Source organism: Elaeis guineensis, chromosome 5 (assembly GCF_000442705.2).
Source record: "Elaeis guineensis isolate ETL-2024a chromosome 5, EG11, whole genome shotgun sequence".
NCBI classification, from domain to species: domain Eukaryota; kingdom Viridiplantae; phylum Streptophyta; class Magnoliopsida; order Arecales; family Arecaceae; genus Elaeis; species Elaeis guineensis.
In genome coordinates this window covers 97,786,242-97,804,042 of record NC_025997.2, presented here as the reverse complement: position 1 = coordinate 97,804,042, position 17,801 = coordinate 97,786,242, and positions in this window count along the sequence as shown.

The window sequence follows — 17,801 nt, the reverse complement described above, 5'->3', positions numbered from 1 at the left end:
CCCTGGCTCGCAAGAGCCGCAACCGCAAGGCAGCCGTCGAGGAGGCTGGCGGCTCTGAGGAAGACCTAGGGGAAAATCCCTTCAACAATAGGGTTTTAATAAAGAGGCTGGTCGAAGGATGCATTCTGCCCGAGGTAGTCCAAAGGATCGTCCTTGCGGACCCAGAGCTGCGGGTCTGGGATTCTCTGGGATCTTTCCTCGAGGTAGGTTAATTCACTTTTTTCTCCTTCTTGCTTTTTTACATAATATACTCCTTAGCCTTTATATTGACTCCCCGACCTCTTTTGCAGATTGGACAGCAGCTTGTCGCCAACGTCAAGGCGGTGAAGATCGCCAAGAGGGAGGCAGCTCGGGCGGAGGAAGGTCGCCTGGCTGAGGCCGCCTGCCTCGAGAAGAAGATCGTCGAGGTCCTAAGTCTCCAGGAGGCGCTGGAAAAGGAGGGACAAACCTCGTCCGATCTGAGGACCGTCTTGGATGAGGAGAGAGAGAAGGTTGAGGCTGAGGTCTCAGAATTGAAGGCGCAGGTTTTTGAGCTGAAGGTGCAGGTTTTCGAGCTGAAAGCACGGATCCCATCCCTGGTCTTGGAGGCAGGGGCCCAAGCCGTGGAGGAGTTCAAAGCCTCCTCCGAGATGGAGGATCTACAGGTCCAGTTCGGCCAGGACGCCTTCATCAAGGGTTTCAAACTCTGCCAAGAGAAGGTGGCTGGAAGGTTCCCTGAGCTGGACCTCGACTTCCTGAACGAGGCATCCGACGATGAAGCCGGACCATCCGAAGCCACTCCCGATCTTCCTCTAGCCGGGACCTCATCGACTGCTGCGACCGTCGCTGCCAATCTTTCGGGGATGCCGAGCCCCTCCACTTCTGCCCCAGAGGTCCGAAACCTCTAGCTTTGTATTTTTTCTTTGTGGTGATTTTTTTTCATTCTCTTGTACTTGAAAATTATTTAATCAATGAAATCAGATTCCTCTTTATAGAGGGTCCCCCATTTTTTTTTTAATATTCTTTTCCTTCTTTTTTGTCTTCTTGCATAAATTTGAGTCATGGCGCTCTTGTCTTCCAATGACAGTGCCCTGCCGAAGCTCTTCCCCTGTCGGAGGGGATTCCTTTGAAGTTGATGATTTGAGACCTCCAAAGGGAAGTTCATCAGTTGATGAAGAAATTCAAGAAACTGGAAGACAAACTTCACCGACTAAGGGAGAGCTATTCAGAGGCCACTGTGAAGGCTACTCGCTTTCAGGACCTCCATAAGAAAAGTTTTATGGAATACACCCAGAGGAAAGCCGACTTCATGATGGAGCTTGAGGAACTTCGAAAACATGCCAGCGACCGATCTTGGACTCAGGCTTCCAGGATCAGCTCCCTTGAAGTCGAGTTGGCGGCCGCACGAGAGAAGATCGGTCAGCTGGAAGGGAGCTCATCCTGACTCACGATCCAGACTGACTGTGATCGAGACTGGTCGAAGAAGTTCTCCGACCTTCAAAAGCAGCTGCAAGACGTCGAGGTGAATTACGATGCCTACCGAGTCGGCTGGAGCGGACAAGTAGAGGACTACCGAAGGAGGCTCCAGACGGCGACCGACGAAGTTGCCCATCTTCAGAGGCAGCTATCTGAGAGAGTCTAGCCTACTCCTGCATAAGGCTCCGACGAGCTTCGCTCCTTGAGGGGGACCATGGCAGAACTGTCTGTGGCCCTTGGGCGGGAGGAGGCCAAACTGCAGCGGCTGAAGATTCAACTGATCCACGAGCAGCAGACGGTCAAAAATATCGAGGCAGAGTCTGAAGTCCTGAGGAGGAGGATTCAAGAGTCAGAGGGCGAGAGCCGGTGGTTTCACCAGATGTACCAGGATATGCTACTGAGAAAGATGGAACTAGAGGAAGAAGTTGAAAACTTAAGGCAATCCATAGTAAGCATCGGGACCGAGAGCTCGAAGTCGGAAGAAACTGGGCTTCCTTAGAGCCTCTCTTTTTTTTATCTTTCCATGAATTTTTTTTCTTTTCTTGTCATTTCTCCCTTTTTTTTTTGGCCTTCAAGGCTTTGCAATGTATACTTTGTGAGAAAAATTCAGTGTAGGCGTAAAATGATAATTTTAAAACTTTTTCAAAATTATGATTTTACAGTGAAAAAATATTAATTAATCTAATTAATTAACATAAATTTATCCTACACTAAGATCTAAATATGATATATAGCATGCATTCATTTAAATTTGAAATTCAAATTCGAACAGTAAATACTTTACTGTAATGTGTTCAGAACACAATACCTTTGTGCGGATAGTAGATCGCCGCAATCTGATCATCGTCGGGAGAGTCTGATCATCACAATGCAGTCACACAGTGTGTCTGACCTCTACGGATCGTCCACACGAAGCTCTCGATCTGATCGACTCCTCATGAGTGCTAGCTCGTTGTAGAGCCCTTTTGACGGTGGATGCTGATCGAACTCCTTCGATCGATGTCTGTCGATTCTTCGGATGCTCTGAATCATCAACAAATGTGCTTGAGAGAATGTTGAAGATCTTCCTGAGATTTTATGGGCTCACAACATTCGTAGCTCACTTTCTCACTTTCCGAACCCCAGGTTAAAACTTTAGGGAACTCACCGAAAACCTTGCACCCACTTTTCTTTCTTTTCTTTCTTTTTCTCTTGGAAGGATATGGACTTCCTTCTTATGCACAAGACTTCTCACACCCCAAAATTTTTTTCCAAAAATCTTCTTCTTGCATGCCCCACTCTTCTCCTCCTTTTATAACAATGTCAAACATCTTAACCAAAAGAAAGGATAAAGATGAGTAATTACACATTTAAATTCAAATCAAATTTTGAATTCAAATAGACACCAACTCATCCCTTATCTACTAAAGGCATGAGGCATGGCTTAAATAGTGCATGGAGTGTTTTCATGAGAAATCTTTTCTCATGTAATAAATAGAGCATAAAAAAAGGGATAAGGTGCAAAGATTGATTGCCCATTCAAATTTAAACTTTATTTTGAATTTGAATGGCCAACCAATCATCCTTATCCATCCATTTGGCACATAAAAGTGAGGCATGGAGAGGGCTTGGCGTGAGGAAAAAATTCATGAGAAGTTGCTTCTCATGAATCCAAATGGGTGCAATGGAAGTGAGGTGGCGCATAAAAATTGGGTCAAGGTGGTTTAATTATTTAAACCAACCTAATTGAACCAAATAAGTTAGGTCCAATTAGACTAATTTAAATCTAACTTAATTAGGCTTAATTAGGCTCAATAAAATCCTAATCAAATCAAGAATTGATTAAGCCCAACCCCTGATCAAATCAGGGATCAAACCATCTCGACGATTAGGTCAACTCTTAACCTAATCGGGTCAAACTCAACTGAATCCAATTCAATTAGACTTGATCCAAAATTAATTACTCCATCAAATTGAGTTAATTAGTGATGAAATCACTAATTAAACTTCTCATAAATATTGAATCCAAATTCGATGGGCAATCAGGCATCAGAATTCATCGATATGTAAACCTGATCGAAAAATCCCAACCAGTGGGACTCTTGACCCCGGTACCCATAATGTGTGGAACTCACGATCAGAGAATCCTGATTCTCGATCACAGAGTCCCAGACACGTAGGAGTCATAGTCCACGAGTATTAGAACTCTTCATCAGCCATCAAATCAGATAGGAACCTCTAATGTGTGTGACCCCGCAGGTTCGAACCTAAGCCGGTAGCACAGGAATCAATTTTTGTACTAATCGAAGTGACCATCTAGCAATGGTACCCGACGATCGGATAGGTCGAATGGTCGCAATAACAACACTCAGAACCTACGTGAATATGGTTACTGTATAATTCATCCTTTTGACCTCTGTGTTTAGGACGACTCAGGGTTAAACTGTCAACCCTGATCAAATCATCTGAATCGTGCTCAACTCAAACAGTCCTGTGACTCTTCACAAAGACTACCCTAGCCAAGGTTTTGCTAAATTGAAACATGACTGTACACAGCTCCTAAACTGGAGTGGTCAATCTCATCTTGACACACGCACCGATAAGTCAAGTACTTGACTACACCCAGCAGCCTTCCATCACTGAATTAGAAATTCAAGTAGTCCAGTGCCTAAGTGTAGTGAGTTGCTTGCAAGTCACCATGATGGTCTCAGGTCGGAGGGACATTTATACCCATATTCTATCGGAGCAAATCTTGATAGTAGAAATAGCTCCGGAGTCGGTCACGTTCAGTGCAGATGTATCCTTACATCTCATCTGTATGCCATACCAGTGTCTCCACACTCATTGGTTAAGAGGACAACCAACCTATATGGCACACAACGACCTATGCTTGATAAATGTTGTCGTCCTTGGTAACAACGTATCATTTGGTAGCGAACAGATTTAAGGACTAAATGATAAATTCTCCTTTGTCGAGTCTAAATAGTCCTAAGGACTTCACCACAACATAGGAGTTCATTAGAAGATGAAATATTTTATGATGAAAAAATATCAAAATAATTTTTATTAATTCATAATTCATGTACAGATACAAAAATGAACACAACCATCAACAGACTGATGATTGGCTTTAGAACACTATTCCCAACAATCTTCCACTTGGCCTAAAGCCAATCAGTGCAGTATCTAATACCCATCTTCGACTTGTAGTTGTCGAACTCCTTCACCACAATGGCTTTAGTGAAAGGGTCAGCCAGGTTCTCCTTCTCGTCGATCTTCTGAAGATCGACGTCACCTCGATCCATAATTTCCCGGATGAGATAGTAGCAGCGCAGAATATGCTTCGTCCGCTGGTGTGCCTTTGGTTCCTTCGCCTGAGCAATGGCTCCAGAGCTGTCACAGTAGAGCAGAACTGGACTAACAAGGGAGGGTGCTAGTCCGAGCTCGATGATGAATTTTCTCAGCCACATCGCTTCTTTGGCAGCATCTGATGCAGCGACATACTCTGCCTCGCAAACTGAATCAGCCACTATGTGCTGCTTTAAACTTTTCCAGCAGATAGCCCCACCATTAAGGGTAAAAATAAATTCCGACATACTTTTGCTGTCATCATGATCAGACTGGAAACTAGAGTTTATAAACCCTATATGTCTCAAGTCCGATTCACCATAAACAAGCCACTGGTCCTTAGTATTTCTTAAATACTTCATGATGGTTTTAACAACCTTCCAGTGATTCTCCCCTGGATCAGATTGGTATCTACTCACTATCCCTAGTGAGTATGCCACATCTGGTCATGTACATGTCATGGCATACATGATAGATCCCACTGTCAAAGCATATAGAATCCTACCCATACGCTCTCTCTCTTGAGGTATTGTCGGACAATCCCTCTTCGAGAGAGAAATTCCATGGCCTATTGGAAGATAGTCTTTCTTGAAATTTTCCATGCTAAACCTCTTCAGCATAGTATCAATGTACGTGGACTGAAATAAACCAAGCAACCTTTTAGATCTATCCCTATAGATCCTCATTCCTAGGATGTAGGAAGCTTCTCCCAGATCCTTCATGGAGAACTGTGACGACAGCCAAATTTTTATTCCCTGTAATGCAGGGACATCATTTTCGATTAAGAGAATGTCATCCACATACAATACAAAAAATACTACTACTGGACCATTAGCCCACTTATAAATGCATGGCTCTTCTCTGTTCTTAACGAAGCCATACGTCTTGATCGTCTTATCAAAATATATGTTCTAACTCCGTGATGCCTGCTTAAGTCCATAAATAGACCTCTATAGCCTGCACACCTTAGACTCATCTGTGGATGTGAATCCTTCAGGTTGTATCATATACATCTCTTCATCCAGCTCTCCATTTAGGAAAGCTGTCTTCACATCCATCTGCCAGATTTTATAGTCCAGATGGGCAGCTATCGCAAGCATAATCTGAATGGATTTGAGCATTGCCACAGGAGAAAATATCTCGTCATAGTCTATACCATAATGTTGACGATATCCTTTGGCAACCAGACGGGCTTTATAGGTTTCCACCTTTCCGTCTGCACCTCTCTTCCTCTTGAAGACCCACTTACACCCTATGAGTTTTACTCCTTCAGGTGGGTCAATCAATGTCCACACATCATTGACCTTCATGGACTCCATTTCGGATTTTATGGCCTCCAACCATTTCTCAGAGTCAGATCTCTGCATTGCATCCATGTAGGTGATCGGATCCTCATCATTTTCATCAAGTTCGATAGGATCGCCATCCCGGATCAAGAAACCATAGTATCTGTCCAGTTAACGTGGTACTCTACCAGATCGCCTTAAGGGTACTTGAACAATGGGCTTCGGATCTGATCTAACCAAATCCGGTTCAGATTCAGCAACTTGTGTCGATTTTTTCAAGGAACAGTCCCTTCACCAAGGAACTCCTTTTTCAAAAAGATTGCCTTAAGGCTGACAAACACTTTGTTGCCCAGCTATGCAACCCAAGAGGGGGGGGTGAATTGGGTTTCTAAAAATTTTAAGCCCAACAGATTACTTATGAAGATAAAAACAAAGACTTTAATTCAATATTAATTACCTAAAGCAGGAATGCAAGAATATAATAAAGAAATAAAGTGAAGCGATAAAGCACACCACAAATACAAGGATTTATAGTGGTTCGGTGCTAACCTTGCACCTACATCCACTCCCCAAGATCCTACTTGGGAATTTCAATCCACTATCCTTTGTATTCAATCCGAATACAAAACGTCGGAAACTCCGACACTAGCTATCCTAAGCTAGATCACTTATTTTCCGGGTACAAGTAAACCCAAAACACTCCGATTTCAGGTTCGGATCAACCTTTCCTTGTTTTGGAAATCCTCCAAAAACAAGAACAATTACTCACAAAGAGTAAGAAAATTTAGAGCACAGATTAATACAATAACAGCTCCTTAAATGAGCGAATATAACAATAAAAGCTTTACTCAAATGAAGAACCCCTTTTTCGGATTTTCTCAAAGTGGATGAACGCTTGAATGCTTGAGAAGAGGTTGATTGTTGATTGAAGATCTCTTGAAAGCTTTGAACGATCTCTAGATCAAGGTTGAAACAATAGGCGTGAAGAATTCTCTCCTTGAAAAGATCTTGCTTTTCTCTTTCACAATCTCTCTGGTATATTGTGGATCCTCTCTCTTTTTCTTTTTGGATTTTTCGTTGATCTCAGGCTTTTTCTTGCAAATTTTGGATCTTTTCTTCTGTTCTTCTCATTTTTGATTTCACGTTTGATCTGCTATTTAATCTGCAATTTCTTTTATCATTTTAAGCATTTTATAGCATTAGAAGCAAGAGAAAATATTTTAGGTAGATAAAGAGCCGTTAGAGGATTTTTAGGAAGCATAAATGGCAATTAAAATGGGCAAAAAAATAGCCGTTGCTGATATTTCCCGTCGCAGGGGTCGACTCATGAGTCGACTCATGCTTCAGGGGTCGACTCATGAGTCGACCTCTGTTGCAAAAACCAGAGAATGCGTTTCTGGAAATTCTTGGCTCAAATTAGCAGGGGTCGACTCATGAGTCGACTCATGCCTTATGGGTCGACTCATGGGTCGACTCACAGGTCGTGCCAAGCCAGAAAACTAGCGTGCCAAGGAGAATTTTTGCGTGCCAATCAGCTCACAGTGCCATGAGTTGACTCATGAGTCGACTCATGCACTTCAAACCTTCATAACTTCAAAAATATAAGTCCAAACACAATGAAATTTTCACCAATAGATTTCAAATCATTTGTTCTACCAAATGGTACTATCAAATCAGGATTTTAGTAAAATTATGATTTTGCCCTTGAAGAGCATAAGGACTTTTTTATTTTAAAATTATTTGTATCCCTTCAATCTGCTTTGTAATCATCAAAATCAATCTAGGAGCAACAATCTTCCCCTTTTTGATGATGACAAAATATTTGAACAAAAATATTTATGTTAATGCATTAATTTCAAAAGAATCCATTATAGGTGTATATGCTTGAAAAGAGTATGATTCTTTTGGCATGTAATATAAATGCAAAAATAGTTTGTCCATTTTCTTAAAGATTTGAAAAGGGTATTAGATCATTTTGAGTTTAAGATATATCAGAGCAAGAGAAGAGAAATAAATTTTGCAATGTATCAGAGCAAGAAAAATAATTTTTACAATGATATTAGAAAAGATTTTATAATGTATTAGAGCAAGAAAATTTTATAATATATCAGAGAAAATTTCACACTGTATTAGAGCAAATGTCAGAGAAAATTTTACACTGTATCAGAGCAAATGTTATAATTTATCAGAGAAACCTTCACACTGTATCAGATTAAATTTTATCATGTATCAGAGCAAGTTAAAAGAAATTGTAGGGTGTATCAGAGTAAAACAAATTTCTTAAGATGTATCAAGGTGAATAAAATTTCAAAAGATGTATCAGAGCAAGTTTGAATTTTGAAATATATCAGAGCATATAAAAAAAATACTTATTTGCATTGTACTTATGATTTTGCTTTTGATGGATGGCTTTTTGTTTAAGTTCTGTCTGATACCAAATTTCGATACCAAATTTCTCAAAGTTTTGTTTAATCTTTCAATCCTTGTTTTTGTTTAATTTCTCCAATATTTATTTAATTTCTCCAATATTTGTTTTAATCTTCTAATCTTTATTTTTGTTTAATTTCTCCCTTTTTTTCTCATAATTTAGGGTTTTGCTTTTTGTCTAATTTCAATTTTTGTTTTTGTTTAATTTCTCCCCCTTTTTGACATCATCAAACATAGTTAACTCTTCCTTTTCTTTTTCTAAAATATTCTTTATTTTCTTCCTCTTTAGAGTTTTTCACAGATGTTTGCTCCCCCTTAATATAGCAATTATCAACAGCAAACAACAACAAGGAGAAGACAATATTTCAACAAGAAGAAAATATATAACCAAAATATGATCATTACAAAGAGGTAGAAATATAGGTAAAAGATGATTCCATTAATATCATAATTATTTCAATACATAGTTCTTAAAAAATAAAATTCAACCAGCTAATTGTCAATACATGGCCCCAAGGTATAGATCCTAGAACAAAATACTAACACCTAAGATCTAGTAAAGATCAAGATAAGTCAATGATCGGAGTCATCAGATATAGGGTGAGGAGATGATGGATCAGAAGTGCGTCCTCTACCCTGTCTGCCTCTGGCACGAGCAGGAGAACGAGATGAACTGGGTGGCTGAGAATGCTGAGATGCTAGGGCTGATACCATGAATCTGATAGAATCAAGTACGTTCAGTGCTCTGGAAACAGATTGAAGTAGAGCAGTGAACTGGGTGGTAGCATGCTCACTCGATCCTCGGATCTCTTTCCTCAGTAATTCATATCCACCTTCTAGTGCTCCTCTGAGCCTGCCAGCCTCTGCAGTGAGGTCTGTGACCTCAATAGTAGACTCCTGTGGCTGGGGATGGGCCAATGCAAGGACTTGCCCCTGCAAGTCAAGAACTCTGCCAGTCAGTCTCCAGACTGTGTCCTCAAGCTGCTGTATCCTGACGGACTGATCTAAAATCATCTGAAATACAGTGGAGATGTGGGGAGTAATAGTCTGATCAGAAGAGGTAGCTCCAGGTGCAAAAGAAGTACTACTCTACTGGCTAGACAGCAAAGAAGCCACACACTGTGAAATATGCTCGATCTGATCGTCAGCCAGTCTGAACTCTGAATGAGGTGCTCTGCTCTCTGGCTGATACACTGGTGTGGGCATCCTAGTAAACTCAGAAGGGCCAGCCTCAGTATCAGGAATGAACTGGGTATCTGGTGAAGCTGCCCTGAAGTCATGTACAGGAGAAGATGAACCTTCTTCTTCTACTCTGCCTTCAGTTCTGTCTTCAACTCTTTCCTCAACTCTCTCCTCAGCTCTTTCTTCAGAGCCCTTGATCCAACCACCAACAGTCTTTGAAATTCCCATTCGGTGCAGGCTGTGTTGGTTGAAAGTGTCCACATGTGAGAGTTTGGTAGGTGCCTCCCCCTCACAGCTAACTCCAAACCTCCTGAATACTCTAGTAAGGGCCATACCATAAGGCAAGTGTGCCTTGGATCTATTCAAAGTTTCTCTCATGGCCTCTATCATAAGTGCAGGGAGGTTTAGGGGGGTCTGAGTGATGACATGAAACATGACACATACATCTCTGCCAGACAGTAAGTCATGTCTACCACTCCTAGGAAAGAAGAGTTTTGTTACAATCTGATGCAGGACCGTCATCTCAATGGACAATAGCTTTGCTTCCAATTTGTTTAAATTTCCTGAAAAAGCTTCTCCTAAGATAATTCTGATCCCTTCTTCTTTAATTGGGAGTTCCATATATGAGTATCCTTCACTAGGCAACTGCAGTATTTCTCCCAATATCCTAGAATCCAAGCATATGTTAATCCCCTTGACTGTTGAAGTCACTGACCCATTTCCATAATGTAGGTTCTGGTAGAACTCTCTAACAAGGTCAACATAGGTGACTTCCTTAAGGGAGCAGTAGAGTTTTCATCCTTGATTTTTGATCTTGGTAGCAAAAGTAAAGCCTTCTTTCTCAAAGAACCGAAAATCTATATTTTTTCCGATTTCTACTTTTCTATCAGAAAGAGGATTTACACTGGAGCTTATGGAGGATTGAGAGAGACCTTGAGCAGGTACTGAAACTGGATCGGGAACACTGGAAGACTGAGCATGCCTTTTCTTTCGGACAATTTCCTCAGGCTCACGGATTGATTTCCTTCTTTGGGGAAGCTTCATCTTTGGAGCCATATCCAATAAAGTAGCAGACAAGAAGACTTGAATTGAGAGGAGGAGGGATCACAAGAGAGTAAAGAGGAAATTTAGTGGAGAAGGAAGTGGATTTTGGAAGTTCGGTGAAGTGCTAGGGCACGTTCCAACCGCGCCAAGCAATGCGAGAAAGCACGAGAAATCTCTTTTCCAAGGAGGCAATTTTTTGGTGGAGAGTAGGAGGGAGAATTGCCTCGGGATAAATCCTTGGATTTTGGAGCAAAAAAGAGTTGGAGAAGACGGCTTTTGGAAGAAGAACGATGGGAAGATGAGTCGTCTCACAAACAGTAACCCTTATAAAAACAATGAACCCGTGGAAAGTTTGTGGGATTTACAAGTTTGCCATTGAGTCGACTCATGGGGGTCGACTCATGAAGTTCAGAAATTCAGCAAAAATACAAATAAATTCTAGAAAAATTCAAAATTTTGGGAGAAGGAATTTTGCTCAATGATAAGTTTTTAGAGTGATAAATCTGAGTTTTTGGGACCAGGATGGATGTTGAAAATTGAGCTCTAATCAATTCTTTGAAAATTGAGAAATTTTAGGCAAATGGATCTAGAATTCCTAGATTTCTCCTAATTTCACAGAATCTATCCTCACTAAGGGCCTTTGTAAAGATATCGGCTAATTGATTTTCAGTGCAAACATATTCAAGAATTATATTTTTGTTTTGAACATGTTCTCTTATGAAATGATGTCTTATTTCAATATGTTTAGATCTTAAGTGTTGAATTGGATTTTTAGATAGATTTATGGCACTTGTATTATCACATTTTATTGGTGTTTCATTAAGTTTGATTCCAAAATCTTCGAGTTGTTGCTTAATCCACAAGATTTGAGCACAACAACTTCCGGCTGCAATGTATTCGGCCTCAGCCGTAGACAGTGCCACCGAATTTTGTTTCTTGCTAAACCATGAGATTAGGTTTACTCCAAGAAATTGGCAAGTTCCACTTGTGCTTTTTCTATCTAATTTACATCCAGCAAAATCAGCATCAGAATATCCTAACAAATTAATTTGTGAGTCCTTAGAGTACCATAACCCTAGAGTTTGAGTACCATTTAAGTATCTAAGGATTCTTTTAACAGCATTCAAATGAGATTCTTTAGGATTAAATTGATATCTTGGCCTACTTGCAGTTAAATATAATAATGAGCCAATCATACCTCTATAGTATTTTAAGTCTACGCTTTTACCTTCATCATCCTTGTCAAGCTTACATGAGGGACTCATTGGTGTGCCAATTGATTTGCAGTTCTCCATTCCAAATCTTTTGAGTAGTTCCTTGGTGTACTTGCTTTGGGTGATGGAGATTCCCTCTTTTGATTGTTTGATTTGGAGTCCGAGGAAGAAAGTGAGTTCTCCCATCATGCTCATCTCAAACTCTCCCTGCATAAGCTTAGCAAAGTCTTGACAAAGGAATTCATTAGTAGACCCAAAAATTATGTCATCAACATAAATTTGTATAATTAGCATATCATTTTGATTTATTTTAATAAATAGGGTTGTATCTACATTGCCTCTTGAGAAACTATTATTTAGTAGAAATTTGCTTAGCCTTTCATACCATGCTCTAGGTGCTTGTTTTAGACCATATAAAGCTTTATTTAATCTAAAGACATGATTGGTAAAAGCATGATTTTCAAATCCAGGGGGTTGTTCTACATATACTTCTTCAGAAATATATCCATTTAAAAATGCACTTTTAACATCCATTTGAAATAGTTTGAATTTCATAAAGCAGGCATATGCAAGTAGAAGTCTAATAGCTTCTAATCTAGCAACAGGTGCAAATGTTTCATCAAAATCAATTCCTTCTTCTTGATTATATCCCTTAGCAACCAGTCTTGCTTTATTTCTAATTACATTTCCATGCTCATCTAATTTGTTTCTAAAGACCCATTTTGTTCCAATTATTGAGTAATCTTTAGGTCTTGATACTAAGGTCCAAACATTATTTCTTTCAAATTGATTAAGTTCCTCTTGCATAGCATTAATCCAGTTATGATCATTTTCAGCCTCTTCAAAAGTTTTAGGTTCAAGTTGAGATACAAAAGCACAATGATTAAGTACATCTCTAAGTGAAGAACGTGTTTTTACCCCATGCATAGGATCACCGATAATTAACTCCTTAGGGTGGTTGTGAACATACCTCCATTCCTTGGGTAGGTCATTTGTACCTTGAGGTTGTTCTTGAATTTCTTCACCTCTTTCATTTTGTTCATCTTCTTGATCCTTGTCTTTTGGAGTTGCTGAGTCTTTCAGAGTGATCTCCTTCATACCTTCTATTAGTGGCTCTGCATCATCAACACCCTCATTCTTCCTTGAAGGAAGATCGTTAGATTCATCAAAAATAACATGTATGGACTCCTCAACTACTAAAGTTCTTTTGTTGAAAACTCTAAATGCTTTACTAGTGGAGGAGTAACCTAGAAAGATTGCTTCATCTGATTTTGCATCAAATTTATCAAGTTTTTCTTTTCCATTATTTAATACAAAACATCGGCAACCAAAAATATGAAAATATGCAATATTTGGTTTTCTTCCTTTCTAAAGTTCATAGGGGGTTTTCTTTAAAAATTGTCTAATTAAAGCATGATTTAAAATGTAACATGCTGTGTTAATTGCTTCCGCCTAAAAATATTTTGGAAGGTTGCTTTCACAAAGCATGGTACGGGCCATTTCTTCTAAGGTTCTGTTTTTCTTTTCAACTACCCCATTCTGTTGGGGTGTCCTTGGAGCAGAGAAGTTATGGCCAATTCCATTTTCATCACAAAAATTTTCAAAATCTTGATTTTCAAATTCAGTTCCATGATCACTTCTAATATTTTGAATTGAAAAACCTTTTTCATTAGAGACTTTTCGATGAAATTTAGTGAAAATATGAAAAGTTTCATTTTTGTGAGCCAAAAAGAAAACCCAAGTAAAACGAGAGTAATCATCTATTATTACAAATCCATATCGTTTTCCTCCTAGACTAGTGGTTCTAGTTGGTCCAAACAAATCCATATGTAAGAGCTCTAAAGGTCTAGAAGTTGAAACAGTGTTTTTGGATTTAAATGATACTCTAGTTTGTTTACCTAATTGGCATGCATCACAAATTCTATCCTTTTCAAAATTCAGTTTTGGCAAACCGAGAACTAAATCCTTTTTAATTAATTTTGAGAGAGAATGCATGCTAATGTGTGCAAGTCTACGATGCCACAGCCAACTAGTCTCATTTATTTTAGCATTTAAGGAAACTAGACATTGCATGTCTAATTTTGTTAAATCATTCAAGTCTACCATATAAACATTGCCATGCCTATGTCCTATAAATTTAATGCCATCGTTAATAGGACTCGTCACAATGCAAACAGATGATTCAAAACTTACTTTATACCCTTTATCACAGAATTGACTAATGCTAAGTAAGTTATGCTTTAAACCTTTAACTAATAAAACATTCTCAATGTATTTGGAGGGAGTGATACCAATGTTACCTATCCCGATGATCTTTCCTTTGCCATTATCTCCAAAGGTGACCATCCCTCCATCCTTAGCATCAAGCATGATGAATTGTGATTCATCACCAGTCATGTGTCTCGAGCATCCGCTGTCAAGATACCATTTCCTGTTTCCTTCTTGGGATGCTAGACACACCTGCAAGCAAAGGTCACGTTTCTGTCTTAGGTACCCAAGCTTTCTTGGGTCCTTTCAGGTTAGTCAGAATGGTTCCTTTTGGAACCCATATTTTCTTTGTGTTTGCATATTTGTTAATAAGACATGTGTATGATTTATGTCCTATTCTTCCACATTTAAAATAAGTAATATTTGTAGACTTGTTACTTGAATAATTTACATAAATATCCTTCAGAAATTTTTGTTTCTTCAGGGGTTTATAACCAAGTCCAGCCTTATCATATATAGCTTTCTGATTTTCAAGGATCATATTTAGTTTGTTTGAACTTAAGGTGAACTTATCTACTATAGATTTCAGCTTGTTCATTTCATCCTTTAAGTTTTGATTTTCTTGAATCAAGGTGAATTTTTCAATTGAAAGATTTTCAGCTTGTTTCACTAAGGACTGATTTTCCAATTTCAGCTCTTTGTTTTTCTTCCCTAGTTTTTTTAATTCATCAATTGAATCATAGAATGCTTCATGCAATTCTTCAAAAGTAAATTCACTAGTGGATTCAGAAGTTACCTCATTCTCATGTGCCATCAGGCACAGATTGGCTTGTTCTGTTGAGGTTTCTTCGTCGGAGCTTGAGTCATCACTCGCACTTCAGGTTGCCATCATTGCCTTCTTTTTGAACTTCTTTGGACCTTTCTTCAATTGTGGACATTCGGATCTGAAATATCCTGGCTTCTTGCACTCGTAGCATATAGGGGGTTGATCTTTCTCCTTTTCTTTGCTTTGATCTCCTTTTGTGAATTTCTTTCTCATCCCCTGTTTCCTTTTTCTTAGAAACTTCTTAAATTTTCGGGTGATGAGAGCCATCTCTTCATCCTGATCTTCATCTTCAGAGTCATCCATTTCATAATCAGGCGAAGTTGTGGATTTGAGGGCAATGGTTCTTTTCTTTTTGACTTCATCCTCTTGATGTTGCTTCATACTAAGTTCATGAGTCATCAAGGATCCAAGAAGCTCTTCTAGAGGTAGAGTGTTCAAGTCCTTTGCTTCTTGGATGGCAGTCACCTTGGCTTCCCAAGTTCTTGGCAGTGACCTGAGAATCTTCCTTACAAGTTCACTGTTAGTATAAGATTTGCCAAGACTCTTTAAACCATTGATTATATCAGTAAAACGAGTAAACATAGCAGTTATGGACTCATCATGCTCTATTTTGAACAATTCATATTTATGTACAAGTATGTTTATTTTAGACTCTTTTACTTGATTTGTTCCCTCATGGGTGACTTCTAACCTATCCCATATTTCTTTAGCAGATGCACAAGTAGAAATGTGATTGAATTCACTAGCATCTAGTGCACAATAAAGAACATTCATGGCTTTGGCATTTAATTGTGCCAATTTCTTGTCAACCTCATCCCATTCTTTCTCGGGTTTGGTTGACTCCTCACCATCTATAATCTTGGTGGGTGTGTGAGGACCATTCACTATGATACTCCACATATCATAGTCGAGTGCTTGTATGAAAATCTTCATCCGAGCTTTCCAATAGGTGTAATTAGACCCATTGAAAAGTGGAGGTCGGTTTGTTGATTGCCCCTCGGCTAAAGAAGTACCAACATGGGTTGCCATAGATCTTTGACTCTTTGATTGTTAGATCAAAGAAGGGCTAGAGCACCGGCTCTGATACCACTTGTTGCCCAGCTATGCAACCCAAGAGGGGGGGTGAATTGGGTTTCTAAAAATTTTAAGCCCAACAGATTACTTATGAAGATCAAAACAAAGACTTTAATTCAATATTAATTACCTAAAGCAGGAATGCAAGAATATAATAAAGAAATAAAGTGAAGCGATAAAGCACACCACAAACACAAGGATTTATAGTGGTTCGGTGCTAACCTTGCACCTACATCCACTCCCCAAGATCCTACTTGGGAATTTCAATCCACTATCCTTTGTATTCAACCCGAATACAAAACGTCGGAAACTCCGACACTAGCTATCCCAAGCTAGATCACTTGTTTTTCGGGTACAAGTAAACCCAAAACACTCCGATTTCAGGTTCGGATCAACCTTTCCTTGTTTTGAAAATCCTCCAAAAACAAGAACAATTACTCACAAAGAGTAAGAAAATTTAGAGCACAGATTAATACAATAACAGCTCCTTAAATGAGCGAATATAACAATAAAAGCTTTACTCAAATGAAGAACCCTTTTTTCAGATTTTTTCAAAGTGGATGAACGCTTGAATGCTTGAGAAGAGGTTGATTGTTGATTGAAGATCTCTTGAAAGCTTTGAACGATCTCTAGATCAAGGTTGAAACAATAGGCGTGAAGAATTCTCTCCTTGAAAAGATCTTGCTTTTCTCTTTCACAATCTCTCTGGTATATTGTGGATCCTCTCTCTTTTTCTTTTTGGATTTTTCGTTGATCTCAGGCTTTTTCTTGCAAATTTCGGATCCTTTCTTCTATTCTTCTCATTTTTGATTTCACGTTTGATCCGCTATTTAATCTGCAATTTCTTTTATCATTTTAAGCATTTTGTAGCATTAGAAGCAAGAAAAAATATTTTAGGTAGATAAAGAGCCGTTAGAGGATTTTTAGGAAGCATAAATGGCAATTAAAACAGACAAAAAAATAGCCATTGCTGACATTTCCCATCGCAGGGGTCGACTCATGAGTCAACTCATGCTTCAGGGGTCGACTCATGAGTCGACCTCTGTTGCAAAAACCAGAGAATGCGTTTCTGGAAATTCTTGGCTCAAATTAGCAGGGGTCGACTCAAGAGTCGACTCATGCCTTGTGGGTCGACTCATGGGTCGACTCACAGGTCGTGCCAAGCCAGAAAACTAGCGTGCCAAGGAGAATTTTTGCGTGCCAATCAGCTCACAGTGCCATGAGTTGACTCATGAGTCGACTCATGCACTTCAAACCTTCATAACTTCAAAAATATAAGTCCAAACACAATGAAATTTTCACCAATAGATTTCAAATCATTTGTTCTACCAAATGGTACTATCAAATCAAGATTTTAGTGAAATTACGATTTTGCCCTTGAAGAGCATAAGGACTTTTTCATTTTAAAATTATTTGTATCCCTTCAATCTGCTTTGTAATCATCAAAATCAATCTAGGAGCAACACACTTTTTGCTCATCAGCTAGGTAGAAGTAATACCCTTTGGTCTCTTTTGGGTATCCTATAAAATTACACTTGTCAGACCTAGGTCCAAGCTTGTCCGTAATTAAACGTTTAACATAAGCTGACACCCCCAAACCCTAAGGTACGAGAGTACTGGCTTACGTCCTATCCATATCTCATATGACGTTTTGGTTACAGACTTACTCGAAACTCTATTTAGAAGGTAACTAGCTGATTCGAGCGCATATCCCCAGAGGAAGATCGGCAGACCAGCAAACCCCATCATGGATCGAAC